Source organism: Canis aureus, chromosome 14 (assembly GCF_053574225.1).
Source record: "Canis aureus isolate CA01 chromosome 14, VMU_Caureus_v.1.0, whole genome shotgun sequence".
Lineage (NCBI taxonomy): Eukaryota > Metazoa > Chordata > Mammalia > Carnivora > Canidae > Canis > Canis aureus.
In genome coordinates, this window is record NC_135624.1 from 62,924,077 (window position 1) to 62,939,206 (window position 15,130).

Consider the following 15,130-nt stretch of genomic DNA (forward strand, 5'->3'; position numbering starts at 1 on the left):
TTTATTTTATTTATTTATTTATTTATTTATTTATTTATTTATTTATTTTCAGAATTTTAGATTAAAGTGAATAAAGTCGTGATGCCTGGATGTCTCAGCGGTTGAACGTCTGCCTTCGGTTCAGGGCATGACCCTGGAGTTCCGAGATCAAGTCCCACATCGGGCTCCCTGTGGGGAGCCTGCTTCTCCCTCTGCCTGTGTCTCTGCCTTCTCTCTGTGTCTTTCACGAATAAATAAATAAAATCTTTAAAAAAGAGAGAATTAAGTCACAAACTTAAGCAAAGTAACTGAAAGTAATGCAAAAAAGCATGGACTATCGGTTAACCAATAGTAGAATAAGAGAAAAAAAAAACAGTTAAAGAAACTAAAAAAGGAGAGTCTTTTCACAAATATAAGTTCATAACCCATTTAATACTTTAAAAAAATGTCTCCTTTGAGTATTTCTATCCGTTTTCTTTTATTGCTTTTTTCTAGACTTCATTTTAAGAATTTTCCTTTCTTATTTCTGTTGATACTAATGTATAAAACAATTAAGCCCAAAAGGTCATGTGGTCTGTAAAACTTAACTCTGACCAAAATGTGATATAATTATGAATAAAACTGAAAGTCTTGATTCACAACTTTTTGAAGAGTTTTGATGACTTTTTTGAGTGATTTCCTGTTTAAAATTTAAATTGTTATATTTATCATATTGATTTCTAGATGCCAAGAGATTGATAATATCTTGAGTTGTATTGAAAAATCCCTTTACTCTGTTTATTAATTTGATGCTGTAATATCCATAATATTCCAAAACACTCATGGAAATAGTTCATATGAAAATTATCATTTTGCAAGGTAAATTGACTTTAGTCAATAACAAACTGCTTTGGCATTTTAGCCAAGTGTCCCTTTCAGTCTTGTGTTTGCTATCACTCTCATTATTTTCCTTTTGTTTATTTTTTTTTTTTCAAGAGTCATTCATCAGAGAAAAGCTTAACCTCATTTTTGGTGGTCTCTCTAATATTTGTCTCCTTCCTTAGTTTCTTCTTTCCTAAAATCAAGAGCCAAAACAAGATCTGCAAACTTCTCTGTAGAGTCTCAGCATCTGCACTAGTTCCTCGTCCCAGTTTTTATTGTGCTTTGTGAAAAGGGGCAGGTGATACCTGCATACACAGCAGGTTGTGTTACAGGGAAGAAATTCCACAAACTCCAGGAACTCAATTTTTCCATAATGAAGCTTACCTGATATTTACTCTGGAGAGAGCCATTATCTTTATTATAACTGGACAGTAAGCAAGCCTGCCCTTTATTCTGAAGGAAGACTGTTCCTAGGATGTTTGCTATAAAAACATTCTTGAAAAGATAATTTAGAACAAAGGCAGCCAGTGTCTCTACTCACAAGACATTCAGAAAAACAAGAGATCCATGGGGACTGTCCTTCAATCTTCTAGGAAGATAGACTCATTTATGATTTTTCTTTACTTTTTTTTTTTTTAGAGGAGAGAGAGAAGCAGAGAGAAAGAGAGAGAATCCTAAGCAGTTTCCATGCTACAGAGCCTGAAATGGGGCTCAATTTCAGGACCTTGAGATCATGACCTGAGCCAAAATGGAGTCGAATGCTTCACCAACTGAGCCACCCAGGCCCCCCATGATTTTTTACTCATTTTTTTCCTTAAAGACTTTATTTATTTATTTTAGAGAGAGAAAGTACAGTGGAGGAGCAAGGGGTGAAGAGTAGAGGGAGAGGGACAAGTAGACTCTAGCTGACCGCAGAGCCCCACACAGGCCTTGACCCCACAACCCTGAGATCATGCATGACCAAAATCAAGAGTTAGGCAATTAACCAATTCAGCCACCCAGGCAGCCCTCCTCATTTTTAAATTAGAGCTTATTTTTAACTTTATATCTACTCTCCAAAATGAAACCTGAATTTTAATACTGCTTGATGAGAAATATTTAGAGGGAGTTGTTTGTTAGACATACAGCCCTGACTCTTAACCCTTCTTCTGTAATATAAGAAGGGTAAAAATAAATAAATAAATAGATAGATAGATAGATAGATAGATAGATAGATAAACAAACCAATAAATAAAAGACAACTTAAAGGAATACTGTTGCTTTTTTTTTTTTTTTTTTAAGAGAAAGGAAATGGAAGCATGGAAAAATCATTGTTCTTATACCGTTTATAAGTTGTTAAAAAACAAATTTAACCAAGTGGATTTGAAAATCTAATTGACTTTATAAAGTGATTCATGAATGGGCAGTATTCCATCTAGGGAGCAGAAAGGAGCTCCACTGAGCTAAACAAAAGAAAGGCTTTTAAAGGCAAAGAGAGGGCTTAAAAAAAATAAGAAAAAAAGTAATTTATTAGCAAGGAATGCATTGTTTAGGCAAAATTGCCCTCCTCAGAGGAATAGGATGGGTCTGTCAGTAAATTTCTCAGTAGTGATCAGGAAATTCCATGTTGACTTGTTAGTGGTTGCATTCCTAGTTGGGGTTGAAACTACAGTTAGATTGGGTATTAAGTCGTGGTTTGCTAACACACGGAGACTTACCTTAAGTAACTCCATCATGGGCCTGTGATTTTTTTTTTCACAAGATAAAGATTATATCCTATGTTATCCTCTCCCAGAATGTGAACATGACATTAAAATAAGCCCTTGTAAGTGACTATTACACTTAAAAATTATTAATGTTTAATAAATTTAAATAATATATACAGTTACAATTTTAAAATATTCGTATGTAACACGTTATGTATGAATGATAATTTATATAAAAATTGCCCAAAATTATTGGATGTTTTTGTAAAATTTATATGCTGTAATAGAGACATTTGGTAGTTATTCCCTTTCTGACTTAATAAAGGACATATTTCTAATTTTATATCATAAAGCAGAAACTGTCCAGCCATTAGATAGTTCGTTGTTTTGAAGGACTGGCAAGCTATGCAACCTACCTAATGGAGACAAAGGCATTTTTAAGAGCCATACTGGATGTACCACAGAAGAGTTATTGCTTTTGTTTTTTAATTGAAGTATAATTAACATAAAGTGTTATATTAGTTTCAGGTGCACAATATAATAATTAAACAATTCTAAACATTTTTCAGTGTTCATGGGAAGAGCCATTGTATAATAGATGATGGATGCTTCTCTTATCTTTAGTGACTCATCTTAATACTATCCAAGATGACAAAAGAAATGTCCTTGACCTATGTCTTTAATGTTGCCTTAAACAAAAATGGAGCTGACTATTTTGACTTCCTGTTTTGTCTTAAAAATTAGTAACTCAGAGGCACTTGGGTGGCTCAATCCTTTAAGTGTCTGGCTTTGGCTCAGGTCTTGTTCTCAGGGTCTGGGATCAAGTCCCACATCAGTCTCCCCACTCTGCAGGGAGCTTGTTTCTGCTTCTACCTCTGTCTCTCTTCTTTCTCTCTCTCTCTGTCCTTCATGAATAAATTAATAAAATTTAAACAATTAATAACTGAGAATTAAATATAAAGAAGGACAAAAGGGACAAGAAATTGATATTACAAGCAGTAATTTAGAAAATAAGAAAGCTAGGATCAGAACTGGGTGTAAGGCCAAATATCTCCCTCTGAAGGTTTGGATGCTTTGGATTTTTTCCCTAGGAATCAAGAAAAAATAATTTAACCATAAAAATATGAGGTTTTTAAAAAGTCCATTACAACAATCTATATTTATTATATCAACTCAGTAAATACAATATGAAATTATAATAAATATATATTTTTTAATTTTAGAGGCAATAAATACAGAAAAAAAGAAACACCAAATAACAAAAATTTAATTTGTTTGGTTATCTGAACATTGAAAACTCTTCAATATCAAACCTGTCATTACTCTGAAAGGCAAGCTGCATGTCCACAAAGTTAATGACAAAACAAAAATATATTTATGATTAAATAAAAATATACAAAAACATAAAAGCATTCCCCTTTGAAAAGGATATGAAATAATGCAAACGAGTAGACATAGTATGCATGTTACAACCATACATATAATAGCAGAAAGCAAAAACTAAACTCTGAAAATATAAATCCCCTTTAAGGCAGCTAAATAAACTGTAACATGTCAATAAGATGAAATATTGTGGAGCCATTATAGAAGATTACATAGAACTATGGTTTTCCCATCTGTGGTCCACATAGCCTTAAGAGTCCCAGGGAAAGAAAAGGAGAATATTCCATCACGTGGGGAACTATTCCAATCAAGTAAGTACACGTTTATCTAACTTTCGTTTTGAATTTTGAAGAACCGGATCATTGCTCAAAATGTGTTAAATATTAGTAATCTCTAAATCTAGGACAATATGAGAAAATGATGATATGGCAGTGGAAAAAGCCGTTTATAAAATCAATGAAATTTACTGTACACAACACTCATATATAGCCAAAAACATACTCCACATTTTTTTTTCCAATGATTGGTTCTCTTTGGGTTGTGGGTTAACAAATTTTCTCTTTTCTCTTATTGATTTCTTAAAATTTTGTAAATGTTTAGCCACTAAACTCAAATTTGCAACTGTCCTACAAAAGTGAAAGCTGTCACTCAAACGCTGTATCTCACCTTACAAATTGAATGTTAGAAACCTATAAAACTGACTTCAGTGTTTCATTTAATCAACTTGATTATGAAAATTTAAATAATACAGCACAGAATACGATAAAGTTATTTGTTGGATTCTTATATAGAGAACGAAAAGTCCCAAAAGGGGTGTATTTTTAAAAATAAAGCACAAGGCTTAAGAGGGGGGCATTTAGGTAGAAAATAACTTGGTTCAAATAACTTGAGCCATTTTGTCTTAACCCAAGAAAGTTGTATAACTATTATAAAACTTAGTTTCCCCAACTCTAGCATTGAAATAAAAATAGTATTTACTTCCTTGGGTTGTCACAAGAAAGATCTTTATAATGAGCAAATCTTTAAAAAATGCTAACACACACTGTATGTTAACTGACTGGAATTTAAATAAAAACTTAAAAACATTTTTTTAAAAAGTGCTAACACAATGCTGAGCACTTGGCTTGTTAAACGTGCTCAAGAAAAGAAATGTTAGGCTGTTACTGCTGGAAGAACCTGATCGCATTAGAAGACTGGCACTATAATGAACAGTAAGTAGATGGTAGTGAATGTCTTCCCTTGTCTCCTCAGCAAAGGGCTTAGAAAGGAGAAAATCCGAAGGACAGCAATAGGGCATGGGAATTGTTGGGGGGGGTGAGTATGAACTCCTCTGTCCTTCTCAGAGAGCTTGTAGGCAGAGGAAGAGGAAGGCCTGGAGGTACTTTGGCTGGGACAGTCCATGACCTTCTTGATCTGAAACAAGAGGAAGTTAATGACATCCTGGAAAGAGCTGGAGTGGGAAGGACTGGGCAAAGGTGAAGAACACTGCAGAGCTTCACCGCCAGACCCTGGGGAGAGAGTGCCAGCCTTTCAGGCTTCTGCCTTCCTCCTAAGAAGGAAAAACTCCAGTTCTCAATATGAAGTCCAAACTCCTGTTTGTACTGTGTAGTCTTCCTACGGTTCTGCCTGTGGTGCAGTCACTGCACACCTGAACTACTGACACCTTCCCGCCGCCTCCTGTAATTCCCCTCTCCTCTTCCCTTGCTTCCTCAGCTAACATCTCATCTTCTAAGACTCCTTTCTTGCCCTTTTCATGGGAAACATAACACACTCTCTTTTGTGCCTTCAAAGTTCTTGTGTTCCTCACCAATGATAGCACTTTTCAATATATAAAATTTAATTATTCATGTTTGCTTCCCCAACAGAATAATTTTAGAATTTTAATTCCTCTGTCCGCGAGTCATTAGCACTGCCCTCATCTATAAACCTCCCTCGCTTCTCGACTTTCCAAATCTCACCCAAATATGACTGGTTGTTTCAAATTTTTGATCATCTCATCCCATCATCTGCGGTCTGTCTTCTGTACTTCTCTTGTGCTTCACTTATTGCATCAGCCATCTAGAAATTAAATCCTAAAATAAGTTCTACTTGTTACGTTTTTACGACTTTCCACGTGCCTCTGTGAAATCTTTTCCACCCCAGTACACCCTTCATTGCTCTGACTTAGTCACCTGCCATGTCAAAAATCCCCTGCCTGCTCTCTGCTCCTCCTTACTTACCTGAGAGCTATGCCTCTGCTGAATTACTCCAGCTCCACGGCCTCCGCATAGTCCCTTGCATATGTCTGCAAAAATTCAGTTATATTACTAGGAACTCCTTCATCTCTCACTTCCAAGAAAGACAGAATTTTGAACTTGAATTTTCCCAGATAAAAATACCCTATAACTCTCTCAAGTCGGAAAAGGTGCCCCTTCCCTATTGCCACTTCTATCCGGAGGTCCAAAAGAGGAGGTGGAAGTGTCATTGTGTCATTCCACCCCCACCACGGCCGGAGGACCTTCTGCTGACTGTGTGTACCAGGGGCCCCCAGACCTTGAAGTCTTACTCTCCTCAGGCCTCTTTCTTGTCTTATTCCTGCCACCTACTGTCCTTTAGGGTCCCTAACTCTATCCTTGTTCAGAGGTTTCTCACTCATTCCATCTATCTTGAAACCTGTCAGGATCCTGGACTATATTAGTACCCACGCAAATAGTCCAACTAAACTCCTGACCCATGTAACTTAAAAGACCTTCACCTGGAAATAAGTCAGAGAAAGAAAGTCCTTGTGTCTTTACTTGTATGTAGAATCGAGAAAACAAAAGAACAAAGACCAAACAGACTCTTATGTACAGAGAACAAACTGGTGCTTGTCAGAGGAGAGGGAAGTGGAGTGGGCAAAACAGATGAAGGGGATTAAGAGGTGCAACTTTTAGTTGTAAAGTGATGAAGATAAAAAGTACAGCGTAGGGAATACAGTCAATAATATCATAATAGTGTTGGACAGCGACAGAGGGTGACTGTACTAACCGTGGTTAGCATTGACCAGGGTATATAGACTTGTCAAAACAGTATGTTGTACACTTGAGACTAATATAACACCGTATGTCAACTATATATCAATAATAAATGATACAAAAGACCTTCACCTTACTTAACTAGTTGGCCTCTTTCTGGCAAGGGCTTCTTTACCTTTACATTTTTTCAATTCTAAAATTTTCCTTTCTGCTCTAATTTTTACTTTTAGGTACTTCAGTACTTCCCTATGAGTGACAAATATTCTTACTAGCTATTAAAGGCCAGCTAACCTATGAAGAAACATTAATACTGATGAAGGTGTGGTTAGTAAACGGAAAAAGGATCAGAAGAATGTGGTTGGATAATGTTGGAGTCAGGCAATTTGGTATCTGACAGTCTGCAGACTTCTCCAAAAGTAGGTGAAGTTTGTCTATAGTAACACTGTGACTTTTTTATTCTGCTAGTTCCTCTCACTCTCACACAATCTTCTGATGGCTTAAATCAGTTCATCTTACGTGGGTGTCAGGCATTCTTCTCCTTCTAGAATTTTACTTCCTCTATCACCTATCTAAGAATGCAATACTTTGTATACATTAAGTTCTCTTATTGAGTGGTATATTAGTGAGAACACAGGCTCACATGTTGGTAGCCACCATTTACTCATTAGTTGATGCATGACCTTGTATGGAAATAAATTTACTTAACTTAGGGACGGTTTGGTTTCCTTACCCTGCTTTCCCTACATTGCATGGTTCTTGTGAGGACAAAAGAGAATAATAACTAAGACTTTAAGAATTGTTAAGAACCATATAAATTAATAAATGAATATATTCCATTCTATTGCTGGATGGCTTATTATTCTGTCTGGGAAACTAACGGTTGACTCTGGTAGGTAATACCTTTTGTCAAAACCATTATATGTAATAATAACATTGTTAAACAAGGACATCCAATGATTAGATCCAGGAAAGAATATCCATTATGAAAACTATGTTCCATCAAGTCAGAGGAAGATATATTTCTGATAGGTAAAACTCCCTTGACACATCAAATTTCATGGCCTTTTAGAAAGAACTCACTAGGTAGCATTTCATAATTAAATTTTAACTCAGTTTTCTCAAATGTCTTGAGTAAGTAAACACCTCATTAATGGCAAAATGAAAAAATTTTGGTTGGAGGTGGCAAGAAGGTGGTAGTATTGGTAACACACAGACAAAAAGTTACTAATAGAATATCCTACCCACATAAAGAATATAAGGTTGGGTAAGAAAATGCTTTATTCTAGACCTTGTCATGAAGGTAAACAATGTCATGGAAATATGATTCAACACTTTTAAACATGTTTTTGCTATGTATGTTACATGTTTTTTTACTATTATTACATGCTGTCAAGTATTTTTTTTTTAACTTTTTTAATATGCCAATTTCACCATTGGTAAGTTTAAAGGAGACTATACATTACATTTTCAAATCTCCTAGTTCCTTGCTACTCAAGGTGTGTCTCACAGATCATCAGCAATGACATCACCAGAAAACTTGTTAAGAATGCCGGATCTCAGACACATCTCAGACCTACTGAGCGTGAATCTGAAATTTAACAAGATATCCTAGTGATTCATAAGTACATTAAAATTTGAGAAGCACGTTCTAATTCACAGTTCTGTGAAAATATCGAATAGTACAGGATTTCATTAATAAAAATTCTAAACTCTCTTTTCTAGTCCCTTCTCATATTGCAACTCAAATGTTCCCTGGTTTGTGGTCATTATTAGAAATTTTGTCTTTACCTTCTACACATTTTCTATTCATATACAAATATAAAAATGTAATTCATAAATTCTCAGAAGTTTACAAATCTATGAGGTAGGAAGACAATTTGAGCACAAAATAATTAGTTGAAATCTTTAAAAAATCATGTTCTAATAATGGATAATTTTAAACGAGTACCTTGTTTCAGTTACTGCACACTTCAAAGTGTGTAACTCATTTTTTTTTCTCTCACGTAGGAAGTGGATGTTATTGAGCAGATGAGAACATTGAGGCACGGTGATTTATTCAAGATAACAGCAGGTTAATGAGTGCCAAGATTTAAACTTACAATATGACTCCAAAGCCCTACCTTGCAACCACTACTTATGCCACCTTACTCAGATTATGTGTTTTATTTTAGATCTCCAGAGATCTATTGAGAAGCCGCTGAAGAATTAAAAAGGAGCTTTTAAAAAATACAAACACAAAAGTAAACATGTTCCATATTTCCAGTGATGTCATATATTCATAGTAACCAACAACTTCCTGAAAAGAACTCTATTTTATTTCTGGGTACCAAGGTTCTGTTCATACAATACCTGAGAGTAGTTACTAAGCATCTATTGTTAATCCTCTGGTAGGTTCCAAATGACATGTGGGTTTCCAGAGAAAAACAAAGTTATCTTTCACATTTCCCAGTAGATTTCCTTCTGGAAGGTTAGCTGTTTATCACATAACTAAAGGACACTTTCCTAGAAGACTCACCAGCTATAAAGCCAAATGAGAGAATCATGACAAACTAATTTTGAAACTTTATGTTCTGAATTATTGACTGTCTCATACAAAGTAAGTCCACCAAAGAAAGTGTGAGTCTGGACCAGAACATGTTGCAACAATATACATAATCTCACATAGTAAATTTACCACTTAGTAAGTTTGAAAAATCTATGTCTATTGCTATGATACTTCTTTTCATTTTTGTGCTAGTTTTATTTTTTATTTTTTTAATTTATTTTTTATTGGTGTTCAATTTACTAACATACAGAATAACCCCCAGTGCCCGTCACCCATTCACTCCCACCCCCCGCCCTCCTCCCCTTCTACCACCCCTAGTTCGTTTCCCAGAGTTTTGTGCTAGTTTTACTAACAAATATGAATTCAAGGAAGAAATTATTTTTCCAATACCAAAAAACTAAAAAGCAAAAAAGCCTTCTATTTAGTTGTCCCTTAACTAACCTATTTCCACTTTCATTTGTTGAGGGACTCCTGGATTTTCAAAACCAATTTGGTGTATCATTAGAGTGGCCATGCCATGGTGTGCCTGAAATAGTCCTAGCTTATGTTGTTTTTCTACTGTAATTACTAAGAGCAGACCATTTCATTATTAAGAATATTCACTGTTGAATGGTCAATTACATGTTCACCTCACTTATGACTCTATTACAACAGAAAATTGATATTCAGGTAATAATCTCATTTTTCCTTTACTCATGGGGCAAAAGCCAATTGGACTATAAATGGACCAAATATGTATTTCAAATCTAAGCTTTGCTTTACTGGCTGGAATAGATCAAATTTAACTGATAAAGCAAATGAAAAATATCAATAAAGATAAGTGAATTTAGGCTAAAATTTCGTAGGATTTGGCATTGTACAAATCTACAATGAAACCATGAAACCATGTTTTCTCAAAATTTAGTAAACAGTTATATTTTACAATGGTAAGAATAATTTATTAAAAATTATAGCCCAATCAACTATCTTCAATACCTAATTCAGACAAAGTGGAAATTAATCCTTATCTACGCAGATTATAGATAGAAAAATTTGAATTTTGAGTTCATGAGAAATCCCATGGTAGACATACAAATTCATTGAGAGATGGCTGCTCTTATTATGCAGATTAGACACTTCTAAAAGTCTGATTGTTTCCTTCTGATGACAAGCCTTATTATTATCAAAAGTCTCCAAAAAGTATGGCCCCCAGACTGAACTGTCCATGGGTACTCTGGAGGTTCTGTTCAAATCTCTATTTTTGGGCTCTCAAAAATTATATTATTTGCTTTTTGTGTGTTAATTACCACCATAGTACTAGGCCAGTGATTTTGTTTTGCTCAGCTTTATGTCCATAGTACCTTGTCCAGTTTCTTCAACTCCATGAATAAATAAGCAAATAAAAATAAATGAACAAATGAAGATATGATAGCTTTTTATAAATTACAGTACATTTTGCTACAGTGTGATTCTGAGTAAGGCATAAATAATTCAGTCATTCTGGATACACCACTGAGAAAAGACAAAAATAAGGCATTATAATGCAGCTGAGGATGCTTGTTCTCAGCCCCTTGAATCAATCAGCGTACAGGCATACTTCATTTTATTGCATTTCACTTTATTGCATTTTTCAGATATTGCATATTTTACAAATTGAAGGTTTGCGGTAATCCTGAGTGCAGCGTCTATCAGCACCATTTTTCTAACAACTTTTGTTCGCTTTGTGTTTCTGTGTCACATTTTGGTAATTCTCACAATAATTCAAGCTTTTTCATTATTATTATATTTGAATTATTGCAATCTTGTAAAATTTAAACAAAGAATTGCTTCCAATGGATGAGCAAAGAGAGTGGTTTCCTGAAATGGGATCTGCTCATAGTGAAGATACTGTGAAGATTGTTGAAATGACAACAGTGTGTTTAGAATATTAATAAACTTAGCTTATAAAGCAGCAACAGGGATTGAGAGGATAGATTCCAAATTTGAAAGAAGTGCTACTGTAGGTAAAATGCCATCAAACAGCATTGCACACAACAGAAAAATCATGTCTGAAAGGAAAAGTCAATTGATGCGGCAAGTTTCACTGTTATTTTAAGAGACTGCTACAGACACTCCTATCTTTGCAACCACCACCTTGATCTGTTAGCAGCCATCAATATCAAGGCAAAACTCTTCACCAGCCAAAGGATGATGACTCGCTGAATCGTCAGATGATGGTTAGTATTTTTTAGTAAGTATTTTTTAAATTAAGGTATGTACATTGGTTGGTAGACATAATGCTATTGCACACTTAACAGGCAACAACATAGTGTAAACATAGCTTCTACATGGATTGGAAAACCAAAAATTTATTTGACTCAATTTATCACAATATTCACTTTATCGCAATGGTCAGGACCCCGACCTGTAATATCTCCAAGGTATGCCTATAAATAGGAAACACTAGCAAGTTGTTAAAGTTGATAGGATGTAGTCAGCAAGGAAGATATAAGATATAAGAGCATCAATATGGAAAACCACAGTCTCTTCTGATTCCTGTTGTAGAGAACCTAAACCACTCTGGTATTTCTTTTAACTCAGAATAATGTTCCTGTTATGATTGTGAATAGGCTGTAAACATCATTATAGCTTTATTTAAAAAAATTTAAAATATATGGGATGATTCCTTTCTGGTAAAAATGCACATATAGTTGACATTAATAACTTTTAAAATTTATGTATGGATATTTTCTTTAGCATATGATATTTTTTGTAAAATGTATGATGCCAGTTCATTCTAGGAATAGAATTGGTGATTAGATATAGGGACTTTTATATTTTTTCCTTTTATTCATTTTAAAAGATGGACAAATCAGAGGTATGGTGGGTTTTTTTGCAACATTTAAAATTTAATTCTTGAATAATTATTGCTTTTTTAAAAAATAATTATTGCTTTTAATTAAACAATCTAATAACTAAATTAATGAATGTTACCACAACTAATATCCACAAACAAGGCAAACAAAACATTATGTGATGTACTTAAAATGCAACCAAAATTTATAGGATAATTTTATTTCTTTTTTGGATAAAAAGATCTGAGCACATACAATGTAAGTTACCCCATAAAGTGAATAATTAAAAAAAATAATATATGATAAATTGAGTTTTAAGAGACAAAATAAATAATGAATTTTTCTCATGATCTAGTATGTTGGTAAAAATTGAAAAATTTTAAAGACCCTAATTTGTCCCAAGAATTTTCTTTATAGGCATTAGATTTTTCAAAAGATAAAGAAAAGAGAATTTTATTGATATATTAGTCTTTCTAATTATCCATTTAATATAAAATCATGTTCTTATCATAACCATAAATCTAGAAATTTTTGTATTTTAATTCTGAATAATGCTGTTCCATTTCCTATATAGTCTGTATGATCTATTATAGCATGAATCACTCCTTTGTTGGAAACATTCCTCAGAATTTATAGTGAGAGGATTTGGACTGAAAATTAATTTCCTATTTCTAAGAGAATTCTTAGAATTTAAATTAACCTATTGGTTGAACTGAAACCACAAAATTAGCATTTTACTAATCACTAGCTTTAAATAGCTGTGAAGCAAAGACATCTGCCATCACCTTGATCATCAACCAAGGTTGCTTCTTTCCAGTCTTGGGTTCAAGGTATTGTCTTTACATTTAGCAAAACTACTTTGATCTCACATTGTCTAATCTCTTTCACTTTTCATTAAGATGCATCTGAAACTTTTCTGTGTGTTTGCAAATATTGATACCTTCTTTTTTTTTTTTTTTTTTTTTTTTATATTGATACCTTCTTATGATATACTGGTAGCTTAAAAATGCATTTGCAAATTTTGACACCATTCATCTCAGATCTTTAGGTGAGAAATTAATATAGTTTTGTAAAGGCCAAATTATTTTTTAATGACAGTAACTAAAACCTTGTATATTGAAAAAGTAGATACATAATTTCAGTAGAAACTATGGTGAAGTAGTTTGAATTATTTCGCCCAATTCAATAGAAACTTGTTAGGCAAAATAATTTCTGGTCTTTTTAATTACTGTAACAAAGACTATTTCTGATAGAATATTTCAAGGCCAGTTTTATTTCATATCATTTTGTTAATAAAATTAATCATATAAAGGTTATGTCAAAGATAGATATAAAAGACAACTTTTTGTAAAGATGGTTAAATTTGAATATTTGGAAGGATACAAATGGATAAAGATAGTAAATTCATTTTGGGTTTATAAATATACTTTCTTTACTAGTATGTTTAGATATTACATTTTATATATACTGCTCAGTATATATAAAAATGTCAGTATTAGCTTGTTGACTAAGGCATAAACAAATTGCACATATGATCTTAAAAAAATTATCTGTGAACTATTTTTCTACCGCATATAAATATCAGTAATTATAGATTACTGCAATTTGATGGAACTCCGGAAATCAAACACAACAAGGCACCTGAATCTTATGATTCTATCCAGTCATCTTCGTACAGTCAAGTCATGGATATTATCAGTATAGCTAAATATGAAGATTCTTTTAAAAAAATTGATAGAGGTTAATAGTTTCTACATAATGCACTGATATCATTTCTTATGAAGATTCTGAAAGAGCAAGATGCTCTGAAATAGGTTTAAAGGAGGAAGACATTTTCCAAAATTTTCAGATAAAATTAAATACTAGCTCTTAGGGGATTTTCATTTATTATCTATTTTGCAAATCTGATGCTCTAGATGGGAAAGCTTGGGTTTTTTAAAAATTATATTTAAATATTGATTATTCTCTATTTCTCTGACAAAACCATATTACCATATTCAAGAATCAAATGTTTTTTTAAAAAAAAAAAAAGATTCAAATGTTTTGTTTTAGAATGTTAGTAGATAAAATTATTGGTAAGAAATTGATATTTCTTAAAGCAAGCACTGAGCAAGACAACTAGAATCATAAACTAAATATATATTGAATAGCAAAATTTTAAAAATCATGTTAATTAAAATACCACTTCTCAAATGAACTTATTTTAGCATAAAATTTCCTTGCTGGAAAATCACAGATTTCTTTTTCATTTTTTATAAGATCTAACTTCTTTTTATTTCTCTTACATAGGCTTTGACAATCATGAAGTTTCTCATCCTTACCTGCCTTGTGGCTGTTGCTCTTGCCAGGCCTGTGAGTACAGCAAAGAATTTAGCAGGTTGTAGATTCTTGTTAGAAATGACCTGATATCTTATCAAACATAAAATATGGAGAATAATAATCTTAAAGCATGGGAAGATTTCTAATTAAAGTCTTGATATTAAAACTATGATAATGCTTCACAAGCCTCAACTCTAAATAAAATGTCTGCCTTGAAATATAAGCACTATTCAATAAAAAAAATTAAAAAATGAAAAGCACAAAAAGAAAATAACAAGATATTGCACAACACAATAAATAAGATCAAAGAATAGAATTAGACTCTTTCCCTGGATCCATTACAGAATTAGCAAATTTGTAGACATATAACAGGTCTCATTATTCCTTACCAAATAAACAAACCAGGGAAACTTGGTTTCAGATAAATTTTGCTATTAAAATATGAACCTTTCTTAAATAGCCATGTTTAAATTCATAGTGTATGTATATTGTGACATTATTATTATTGCATTCTAATTGCTTTTTTGTTTTGCTTTGTTTTACAATTCTCTT

At 33.1% G+C, this 15,130-nt stretch overlaps 1 long non-coding RNA gene across 1 annotated transcript; it reads right to left on the reverse strand.

The window, feature by feature from the left end:
- Positions 1–5,866: 5,866 nt before the first annotated feature.
- On the reverse strand, positions 5,867–14,629 carry LOC144282987 (uncharacterized). The gene is made up of 3 exons (XR_013351385.1): positions 14,581–14,629; positions 6,128–6,192; positions 5,867–5,966 (listed from the first exon to the last, which is right to left on the reverse strand). It is a non-coding gene; the product is annotated as an uncharacterized LOC144282987 (long non-coding RNA).
- Between the last annotated feature and the right edge of the window lie 501 nt (positions 14,630–15,130).